At 46.6% G+C, this 12,079-nt stretch overlaps 1 protein-coding gene across 12 annotated transcripts in view; it reads right to left on the bottom strand.

The window, feature by feature from the left end:
- Positions 1–12,079, bottom strand: part of epb41a (erythrocyte membrane protein band 4.1a) — a 116,167-nt gene that overhangs the window by 71,773 nt on the left and 32,315 nt on the right. The window lies entirely within an intron of this gene.

Genomic DNA, 12,079 nt, shown 5'->3' with positions numbered 1-12,079 from the left:
GGGTTAAGGTTTGGCTAATTTTAATGTGTACGAATGTGGAAGATGAAGATGAAAATTAATTTTCTTATTTTGAACCTTTTGATTGTTACTGGCTGTCCTAATAGTATCTAGAAAGTTGCTAAATGACGTCATCATCTAATGCAGGTATAATGGATGCTGCCCGGCAGGGGAATGTCGTGGGAAAGACAAGAGACAACCTAAAAATGTTTAGAACAGCAAACAAAATAATAATAATAAATAAATAAAATGAGATAAATATACATTCTTTGGTCAGTATTTTCTTTGTTTATTTAATTTTATTAAGTGTTTTTTTTAATTAGGAGTCTGCATGTCACAATACTTTTTAAATTATTTTCCTCCACACTCTTCATTAATAGACATTACTATCTGACGGTAACACCAACGTGGGATCAGCCAGCAGCAACTTTGTACGTTTCATTTCCAGCCTGGTCCTGGAGCAGAAGGTGAACTGAAACTAAACCAGTTTCTTCTGGGGAGGGTTCTGCACAGCAAAGCATATTTTCCCGCCTCACAGCAGACAAAGAACAGATGTGTTAACGGTTTCTCAGCACCAACATGTACCTGTACTGTACGCTAGAGGCGGAGTAAAAAACAGCAACTCATTTTATTCAATACATTATCTGCATATCAGACCTGGGGGTTATTCCACCAGCGTAGCTACAGAAAGCCAGGCTGTATGAGGAAAGCTTCGCTTGAACTAACACCGTCTCTGAATTAAGGCTCATTCGTTCCACTAACACATTCCAGCTGCATCTAGCTGAGCTAATCCAAGCGAGGCTTACATAGCCTGGCTATGTGGAGGTCCTGAGGAACGTAGGAAGCCCTGACGAGAGGATGGTGGAAAAGAGGAGCAGCAGGAAAAGAGAGCAAACTGAGAGCTTCATTTTCTCAGCAGCTGAACAAAGAAAGCTGATGGAGATCAGAGACGTGTGGTGGGTTCATGGCTGGTGAGGCACCGACTCCTCTGGAGCCACATTTACATTGTAAGAACTGAAAAGAGCTTCTGGATCTGATCAGGAAATCCTCAAATTCAGAGATTTTTGTGTAGCGTCATACTGAAAATGCGTTTTAACACAGATCAGTGGAAAATATTATTTATTTTATGTGCTTTTTTATCATGATGCCCCTCCTGACCGCACGTCACTGCTGTCAGATGTTGATTCACCGTCCTGCTTTATTTCTACATTAACTCTGTTCCACCAGCAGCAGCATCTTACCAGCAAAGCGAACCTGCAGCAGGTGGAAATAAAGAACCAGAACATGTCTCAGAGTGGGAGGTTTGAAGAAATGTTTGTTCTAAACGTGTTGAGCTGTAAACATGTTGCTCTGTAGATACCAAGACAACGTCAGAGACCTGCTACTGGTGGTCCTCCCCCTGAAAACCGTGGGTCTGATGGTCTGAATGAGCTTTGAATGAAGCGTGCGCCCTCTGCAGGGTCATTAATAAAAGACCAAGCCATGGTAACCAGAAAGGAACCCTGTCTCTATCTATCTATATCTTTCTCCGTCCATCTCTTTAGACCAGCTTTCTCTCTCTCTCTCTTTAAACACCCTCGGCCTGTATGGACGGGGCTCAGCTGATCCCAGTTTTACTGGTAGCCAACCAGAGACAGTGGAGGTCCCTGAACCTGGGGAGCGGTTAAAAAGGTGTTAATTAGTTTTAATGAATACCATGTTCTTTTTCATTTCATGTTTTCGTGTTTCTTTAGTTACATGGTGCTGACAGATTTTTATTGATTATTCAGGCCAAAGTAGTGATATGATAAGTGTTTTTTACGTTTATTTGTCTTCATAATTGAATCAGTATGCATGCTTACGCAAAGATTTAGTACAGGCAGGCCACTTTAGTGCAAGTATTCATGCTATTTTCAAGTGTACTTTTTATTTTAAAGCTTTTCTAGTGTTTTCTCTGGAGAAAAGCAGATTTACAGGTTTTACACTTTATATACTTGAAACAGATTGGTAGTTTTTTGGGGGGGTCGGGGTTGTTTCTTATCTTCACATATTAATTGTTGCTCTGTACTAGGGCCAGACCGATATGATTTTTTGAGGTCGATACCGATTCCGAAAACAAATCCGATTACTGATTAATTGGCCGATTAAAAAAAAAAAAAAAAAAAGAATGAATAAATTAACTTGATTTTTGCTTCATTAACGCTTACACCAACAAAAATATGAATTACAGGCAGAACATTTTACTGTTTCACAATCTTTTGTCCTTTAATAAGTTTAACTTTCCAACAGAAGAATTTCCAAAAACATGCAGCAAAGCTTTAAATGACTGGGAAAATAAAATATATAACCTTTAAAAAGTCAGTCTATAAATGGATTGTATAAATGAATGATGAATTGATTAAATATATCTTGTTTTGTACTTCTTGCTGATGTAAATTAGAAGTAGGTTAAAGTACAGGTAGAAAAATATATACAAGGTGTTTGCCTTATATAACCAACATGAGTGACGTTAGCTAAACATTATTTATGCTGCTTTCTGATGCCCTTCACTGTTAAATGACATTTCCTTTACTTTATATTTTCTTTGTCATGAAATATATCATGGCAAATATCATATATGAACCAAAATAAAAACCAGATGTTTTTCTCAAATGTCAAAAAGACTTCATCTCTGATAGCGTTGTATTTTCTATATAATGGTCACCGTGGTCTGGCACTAACTGTAACGCTGTTACAGCCGGTCACATTAGTATTTTCTAACAAAGTAAAACTAAGGGAGACATGACATCATTTTGCCACATTCCAAACTATGTTCTTATTGTAGTGAACCATAAAGGAATAGGCATTGGCCCAAGTTGAAAAACAAAAAAAATACTTTGAAAATGCATCGCTGCTTAAAACTTGGACTTCTCTTTTAAACGTGCCTGATTTGAAAAAGAATACATGTGTTTCATTTCAGTGCAGCACATTTCCAATTCCTGATTTAGGGCACATTTACTGCAGCGTTCAGTCACCACCGGCTTCAATAACTAGTGTGCTAAAATTGTTTTTGTCCACACACTTTCACAACATGGTAAAATCCCCCATTTTTAACTGTTAAAGGTTCAGTTTGATCTTTATATTCTCAGTCTTGTCTACTGTTGCCATTTAATCCCATAATGGTAGCAAAGAGAAGAGGGTCAGCATTGGTAAACACCTGGAGACTCGGGTTCTTAAAATCACCAACCAAGTTCGTAACCTGGGAGTGTTGATAGACTCAGATCTGACTTTCAGCAGCCACATCAAAGCTGTCACTAAGAAGCTTTTTACCAGCTCAGAAACATCAACAGAATTAAAAGTTTAGTCTCCCAGAAAGACCAAGAGAAACTCATCCATGCATTCATCTCCAGTAGGCTGGATTACTGTGCTGGTCTTTCAACAGGACTTCCTAAAAAGAGCATTAAACATCTGCAGCTCATCCAAAACGCTGCTGCTAGAGTTTTAACCAGGACTAAGAGATCTGAACACATCACACCAGTTTTGAAATCTTTACACTGGCTTCCAGTCAGTCACAGAATAGATTTTAAAACCCTTCTGCTTGTTTACATCCCAGAATGGTTTAGGCCCAGAATACATCTGTGTTATGTTCAGAGAATATAAACCTAGCAGAGCTCTTAGATCCAAAGACTCTGGTCAACTAGTCCAGACCAGAGTCCAGACTAAACATGGAGAAGCAGCATTTAGCTGTTATGCTGCAAACAAGTGGAACAAACTGCCAGTGGAGATTAAACTTTCCCCAAATGTAGACATTTTTAAATCCAGGTTATAAACATTTCTTTTCTCATGCGCCTATGCATGAAATCTGCACGGTAACTTTTTTAACTTATCTTGCTTTTAATCATTTTAATGTAATTTATTATTTTATTGTGATTATGTGTTGATGCCTTTTACTATTCTAAATATCTGTAATGTCTTTGTTTTATGTAAAGCACTTTGAATTGTCCTGTACATGAAATATGCTATACAAATAAACTGCCTTGCCTTGCCTAATGCCTGAATTTATTTACAGTTTTAAAATAACAAAATAAATACAGAAAAAAAAAATACCGGAAAAAATTAAAGTTAAATTTCATATACAAAAAATGATTAATAATAGATAATATAAATCTTTAAAAAATGAAGAAATAAATACGTAAATAAGAGTGAATAAGAGCAAATAAATAAATAAAACAGAATACCTAGAGACAAAGAAATAGAAAAAGGGCAGAAGTGTTTAGAAGCAAATTTGCGATACCAGGTGTTTAGTGTTTTCTATTGCATCTGTCAAATTCAAAACCAATGTATATATTTAGAAAATGTGTCAGTTTTAATGTTTTCAAAAAACCTTTGCAGCAACAAATTCACCCTCTGCTTTGATGAGGTTGCTGGGTTGACTTCATCAGAACACATGAACACTGGCCACCGCTGGCTGCTCATTTTAACTCGGCAGGCAGGGGAGACAAGAAGCCGTACGGGCAAACTGTAATGCAAGACTACATGTTGGCTATATTCATATAGAAAATACAATGCTGGCCAAAATACACAGAGCAATTATTTGAGCAGCTACAGTTCTGTTAATTCTACTAAGACTGTTTCTGCACCATTACCACTCTCTGCTGGGACGTACTGATGTAATACAAATTAACAACAATGCCACCACCAGGGCACCTGGGGGCTGGCGGGGGCCCCTCCCTTGGTGGGGCGGGTGGCTTTCGGGCTCGTGGACCTAGGGCCCCGCGAGCCTGAAGTCTCAGCACATGTTGGGGGCCTGTGCCTAGCGAGGCCAGTGGGCTGCTACCCCTGGTCCTCTGGGGCCTGGACTCCATCAGTGTGGCGTACTCCATCATTGTCCTTCTTCTGCTTCCTTCTGGGTGGGTTTGTGGTCCTGGGTTCCATGGTGGCTGCTTGTTGTTTGCTGCTTGGGGGCCTCTCTGTTTTCTTCTCACCCTCTTCGTACTCAACACACTCTCTCAACACAACTCATCCTCTGTATCCAGCACTCATTTGTGCATGCACGCACATACATGCACACTTTTGTTGTTGTGGTTGTCTGTGTTGTTCATGATTTTGGCAGTGTGTGTTATCCAGAGGACTGTCTTCTGTGTTTTCATGTAGAATGTTTCCTGTTTCTCTACATGTGTTGCAGCTGGTTGTCCCTTTTTGCCCGTTTATAGTTGTCATCATTGTCTATCATTTGTATTCATCTCCTCTCTCCACTTTTCTGTTTTGTCTTTTTTTTTCTTTTTTATGCAGCTGCTGCTCAGAAATCTGATAATACACGGTGCCACTTGGCCTTCAGTAACGTTGTGAAGAAGTTGTTGCATTACGCACCTGAGCAAGAGGGCGGCATCAAGAGGAGCCAAAAGTCAACTTGGATTCCGATCCTGGCCAACCACAAGTTGGTGGTGGTTGCATTGCTTAGTGGGCTTTTATTTAACAATGTTTATTTTTATTGTGTTGTGAATATAAAATTACAAAAAGTTTGTAAATGACAAAACTTGCTTTAAGAAATGTGGGCTCCTTCTTAGATATTTCCATCAGCATTGTCACACAAACATTGTTTCAACATTAAATAAACCAAAATTGACTTCATCCATCCATCCATTTTCTGCTGCTTATCCGGACTCGGGTCGTGGGGGCAGCTGCCTAAGCAGGGAAACCCAGACTTCACTCTCCCCGGCCACATTCACCATCTCATCTGGTGGGATCCTGAGGCGTTCGCAGGCCAGCCAAGAGATGTAGTCTGTCCAGCGTGTCCTGGGTTTTCCCCAGGGCCTCTTTCCGGTGGGAAGTGCCCGGAACTCCTCACCAGGGAGGTGTCCAGGAGGCATCCTAACCAGATGCCCGATACTCTACTCTGAGCCCCTCCCAGATCACCGAGCTTCTCACCCTATCTCTAAGGGAGAGCCCGGCCACCCTGCGGAGAAAACTCATTTCAGCCGCTTTTATTCGCAATCTTGTTCTTTCGGTCATTACCCACAGCTCATGACCATAGGTGAGGGTAGGAACGAAGATCGACTGGTAAATCGAGAGCTTTGCCTTTTGGCTCAGCTCCTTCTTCACCACGACAGACCGATGCAGAGTCCGCATCACTGCAGACGCCGCACCGATCCGCCTGTCGATCTCCCTACATCCTTCCCTCACTCGTGAACAAGACCCCGACATACGTGAACTCCCCCCATTGGGGCAGGACCCTATTGCAGACCCGGAGAGAGCACTCCACCCTTTTCCGACTGAGGACCATGGTCTCGGATTTGGAGGTGCTGATTCTCATCCCAGCCACTTCACACTCAGCTGCGAATCGCTCCAGTGAGAGCTGAAGATCACGGCGGCATTGGGTGGGCCCCGGGGTGGGACTGCCTCGTGGCGGTGTGGGATGGCTGCCGGGGTGCCTGGGTCGGTGTCCGTCGGCCCCTGGCCGGGTGGCCGGTCGGGCCCGGGGTGGGCCGGGTGGGGGCCCCGGGCTCTGGGGTGTCGGGTCTCCCCCCTCTCCTGGGGGTGGGGGGTCTGCCGCTGCTGGGGGGGGCTGGGCCCGTCCGGATGTGCCGTGCCGGGGGTTGGTCCGTGCCCTGGTGCTTGGTCGCAGCCCCGGAACCTGGGTGGGGGTGTGTTTGTATATAGGTGGGTGTGTGTGTGTGTGTGTGTCTGTAGGTATGCTGGTGTGTGGGTGGGTGTAGAGGGATGTGTGTGCTGTATGTGTGTGTGGGTGTGTATGAAGGTCTAGGTGTGTGCGTGTATGTGTGTGTGAGTGGTGTGCGGGTGTGTGTGTGGAGGTCTATGTGGGATGTGTGTGTGGGTGTGTGTGAAGGTGTGTATATATGAGTGTGTGCACGTGGAGGTCGAGGTGTGTGTGGAGGAGTGAAGGAGTGGGTGGAGGCGTGAGTATGTATGGAGGTGCTTGTGTGTATATGCAGGTATGTATGTGAGTGCGTGTGTAGTGGTGTATGTGTATGGAGGGGTATGAGAGTGTGTGTGTATGTGGGCACCGGTGTGTGTGTTTATAGGTATGTGCGTGAAGTGTGTGTGTGGAGGTATGTGCACGTATTGAGGTGTTGGTGTATAGAGGTGTGTGAGAGGGTGTGTGAGTGGCTGGGGGAAAAAAAAAAAAAAAAAAAAAGTGTGTGCGTTTGCAGGGGGTTAGGACGTGTCCTCTGGGGGGCGCCCTGGCCGGGTGTTGGGGGCGTGGGCCTGGGGTTCCCTTCCTTTGCCTCGCCCCCCTCCCACTCAGAAAGAGGAAAGTGGCCCCTTGGGCTGGTGGCTGGCCCCTGGGGGGGTTCGTGGCGTGCCTGGGTTGGGGTGCCTGCTCCGGGCCTGTGACGCCCTTCGGGGCCGGCGGGGGACGGGGGCGCCCTAAGCCACTGGCGGGTCGTCTTCCAGGGGGGAGGCTTACTCCCCTCTGGACCTACATCTCCTGACCCCTCCCCTCCCCCACTCTTCACTACATACACAGGTAGGGCTGTGGGAGGTGTGCTTGTTGCGCTGGGCGGGGCAGGGGGGTCATCATAGTGGCCCTGTTGGCCCGGGGTGTAGGCGGGCTGTCCCGGGGGGTTTTGGCTGCTGGCCCTGGGGGGAAGGTGCTGTTTTGGGGGTGGGGAGTGGGGGGCGGGGGCGGGGTGGGGGGTTGGGGGCCTGGCTCGTGTCTCCTCGCCTCCTGGCTGGGGCTGTCCCCCCGTGGCGTGGGGTGGCGGGAGGATGGTGGTGGGGGGATGGTGTTTGTGTGTGTGTGTGTTGGGGGGGGGGGGGGGGGGGGGGGGGGGGGGGGGGGGGGGGGGGAGTGGTGTGGGTGTGGGGGGATGGGTGGTGGAGGGATGGTGTGTGGAATGGTGGGGTGTGAGGAGGTGGATGCGTGGTGTGTGGGAGGGGGGGTGGTGTGGGTGTGGGAGGATGAATGGTGGAGGGATGATGTATGTGTGGGAGGATGGGGTATGTGTGGGAGAATGTATGGTGCAGGGATGGGGGAGTGTGTGGGAGGATGGATGGTGGAAGGATGGTGTGTGTGCGGGAGGATGGATGGTGTATGGGAGGGAGGATGGTGTGTGTGTGGGGGAGTGGTGTATGTTTGGGAGAGTGGGTGATGGAGGGGTGGTGTGTGTGTGTGGGAGGATGGGGTACGTGAAGGTGGATGTTTGGTGTAGGAGAGGGAGGACGGTGTATGTGTAGGAGAATGATGTATGTGTGGGAGGATGGGTAGTGGAAGGAAGGTGTGTGTGTGTGTGTATGGGAGGTGTGAAGGTGGATGAATGGTGTGTGAGAGGGAGGATGGTGTATGTGTGGGAGGATGAGTGGTGGAGGGATGATGTGTGTGTGGGAGGATGGGATAGGTGTGGGAGAGTGTATGGTGGAAGGATGGTGAGTGTGTGGGAGGAAGGATGGTGTGTGTGTGGAAGGATGGATGGTGGAAGGATGGTGTGTGTGTGTGGGAGGACAGAGTATGTGAGGGTTGAATGGTGTATGCGTGGGAGGATAAATGGAGGAGTGGAAGGAGAGTGTGTGTGTTTGTGTGTGTGTGTGTTGGTCTGGGGGGGGGGCAGGACTGGTTCTCGGGGTGTGCGGCTGGGCGCTGGGGTGTGGGGCTGGCCTCTGGTGGTGGCCGTCTGGGCGGGCCGGGTCCCCCCGGGTGGCGTGCTGGCCCTCGGCCTGTGGGGGAGGGGGGTGTCCCTGCGCTCCTGGGCCCGGGCCCTCTGCCCCGTCTGTCCCGGGCGGCCGGTGCCCGGGAGGGGTCGGGGACTGCTGGCCTCGGCCCGCCGGGGCCGGTGCCCTGTGTCCGCGGGGAGGCTCCTGCTGGGGTCTCCTGCTGCTGCCTTCCTGGGCGGGCGAGTGGTCGTCTCTGTGGACCGGTCGGGATCTGTTGCCTGCGGGGGGGCTGGTGGCCTGGGTCTCGGGACCACTGGCCTGACTCTGGCCTCTGTTCAAGTGAGGTGGCATCTGCATGATCACTCTGCATGGTCACTCCTTCCTGAACGTCTCCACACAGTCTTTGCGTCGCCGTGTGGCCGAGCTCTCCAACACATCCACACAGGTTTCTCTGCGCGTGTTCTTGAATACAGCAGTTTCACTTATATCTATTATCATATTTTGTTTCTTTTTTTAATTATTTCTGTTCTTATTAGGCCCGAGCACCGAAGGCGGTGCGAAGGCCTGTTGTAATTGCTCCGTTTCTTCCTTATTCTTCTTCTTCTTCTTCTTCTTCTTCTTCTTCTTCTTCTTAAACATTGGAGGCATTTTTGGGGACCTGAACATGCACGAAAACGCGCCTATTTTTGTGTACCCCCCCAAAGGAATGTGAAAAATTTGATATTTTGGGGTGCTTGGGACTGTTCGGGCAAAATTGAATGAGAGCGCCACCTATTTACGATGCCCCGCCACTGCACGTCATCAATCTTTATGAAAATTGCTACAAATATTCTAAATGTTCGGTCGAACAAAAAATCCTCTTGGAGCAACAGCCTAAAACCAACAGGAAGTCGGCCATTTTGGGTCAAAGTCGCCATTTTGGCGTTTTACTGACATTTTCAAAATCTATCTCCTCCTAGAGATTTTATCGTACCGCTACCAAAATAGCTCAGGATGTCCAGAAGGCATGTGTCTTTAAAAGTTATTGAAAGTTTTCTAATAGGAGAAAGGGCATGGAGGGGGTGGGGCCTCAAAGTTTGATGTGTCGCCCTGAAGAACGAAAGTGATATAACTTCCACATAAAACAATGTATCTGAACCAAAATGGCCATGTATGATGCCAGTCCCATCCTGAACACATCTACATGTCAATATTTGGGTTATGAATTAGCCACGCCCCCTGGCGACAGGAAGTCCCGGTTTTTACTTGGAGACCCTCTTATCTGACGTTTTGAACACAACCAGGTCCAAACTGGGTCAGACAGCAGAAAACAAGTTGGTGATGATAACCAGTGAAAACTGTTGCTCTATGCTGCAGGGCGAGACCGTGGCGCCATGGCGAACTTTGATAAGACGCCATGACATCATAAATCACTATAAATCCCTCAATTCTGATCCAATCCCCATCAGACTTGCAGGAATTAATCAGGGTCCATCCCTGAACAGATTCATATCACCAATTGCGGTCTAGCCCTAAGCCCCGCCCACTTCCAACAGGAAGTGCTTTTTTTCAGACGCCGGGGTCCATCTCCTCAGGAATAAAACATACACACTTGAAAGTACTTCACAAAAGGTCAAACCCTTTCATGATACCACAATAAAAATCTCAAGCTCCTTCGCCAAACGTAACCATGGCGAATAGCGGTCCGACGCCATCAAACAGGAAGCACTTGTAACTGACACATTGTACTGCTGATCTGCACCAAACCTGGCAGGGAGGAGCGTGGACGAGCCGAGAACTCAGCCACATTGACATATGCTGGAAAAATTGCAATATGGCTCTATAGCGCCACCTACAAATATTTAATTGATCATATCTGCCCACTACATTGACTGATATGGCTGAAATCCAGTATATTGATAGAACTTGGAAGGATGTACAAAAAAGCCTCTTGGACCTATATGATAACTTCAACAGGAAGTCAGCCATTTTGAAAAAAGTGTCATTTTTGGGGTCATTTTTGCATGTTTCTTTGCCTTGCATTTGAACGAACTCCTCCTACAGATTTTATCGTATTTACCTCAAACTCAGTCTGACCACTCCAGAGGCATGTGTGGTCAAAAGTTATTGAAATTTTTCTAATAGGAGGTGGCGTTCAGCGGCGGCGCCTCATCAACTTTTGATGTTTCGCCAACAAGCACGGAATCTATTATTTCTGCAATACAACACTCATTCTGTACCAAACTGCATATATTTCCCTTCACTTCCATGCGGACCACATCTACAAGTCCTGATGTTGTCATCTGGACATTGCTCAACGCTGCATGGCGAGACCGTGGCGCCATGACAAGGTTGGATAAAACACCATGACATCATTATTGAGTATAAATCCCTCAATTTTCATCCAATCAGCATCACACTTGCACTGATTAATCAGAGTCTGCTTCTTAACAGATATATGTAATTACTTCTGGTCTTGGCCTAAGCCCCGCCCACTTGAAACAGGAAGTGCCTTTTTCCTGCAGCAGGGTCCCTCTCGTCAGGGATTAACCTCCCACACTCAAAAGTGCTTGAGATGAGGTCAAACCCTTTCATGATATAAGAGAAAAAAAACCTCAAGTTCCTTCCTCAAGCAAAACATGGCAAATGGCGTCCACCGCCATGAAACAGGAAGTACTTGTAACTGACCCAATGTACTCCTGATCTCCACCAAACTTGGCAGGGAGGACAGTGGTCAGGCCTGGAACTGATTCAATTGGACATATGCTGGTTATGTGGCTCTATAGCGCCCCCTATAAATATTAAATCTATCAGCTCCAACTACTGCTTTGACTAACATTGATGAAAAGTTGCATATTTATAGAACATGCCAGGAAATACAAAAAAGCCTCGCATTGTCCTGATGTTGTCAACGCCATAGCCCCGCCCCATGGGAACAGGAAGTCCCACCATTTTAACCCTTTGTCCTCTGTAAAACTAATTCTAACTCATTAATATCATCCTTCATGAACTCATGGTTGAAAATATGACTGACTTCTTACAGCATCATGATTAAAATGGCTTTCTGTAATGGTTTAAATCATTCGCCATTATACAGGAAGTGGCACTAACCCTGCTGTCAGTTGACCAATTGAGCTAATATTTTCCTGTTCTCATTAGAGTTCCAACCTGAACATGGTCCTACATTAAAACAACTTTACCACCACCCAGTGGCCACGTGGAATTTTCCTCTTGATGAAATCATGCTCCAGTTTGTGGGAATTCAACACAGTTTGTAAGAAACAAGGTCATGAATGCTTCAGATGTGATCACTGGAAAGGCTGGAGTGCAAGTTGATCCTCCCAAGAGGAAAATCACCTCTTCATGGAGATAAACTCTGGAAGAATGGGTTTATTGCTGTGGGAAATAGCGGCTGTGCTGCTGGAGGGGGGCAGTTGGCTGATGGGGCGGTGCAATAGGCCGAAGCGGCGCCAGAGGTGCGAGGGCCTCCAACGCTGCTTGCAGCTTTAATTATTATTATTACTCTTACTCT

This window comes from Melanotaenia boesemani, chromosome 17 (genome assembly GCF_017639745.1).
Source record: "Melanotaenia boesemani isolate fMelBoe1 chromosome 17, fMelBoe1.pri, whole genome shotgun sequence".
NCBI lineage: Eukaryota > Metazoa > Chordata > Actinopteri > Atheriniformes > Melanotaeniidae > Melanotaenia > Melanotaenia boesemani.
This window is presented reverse-complemented; position numbering and strand designations above follow the sequence as displayed.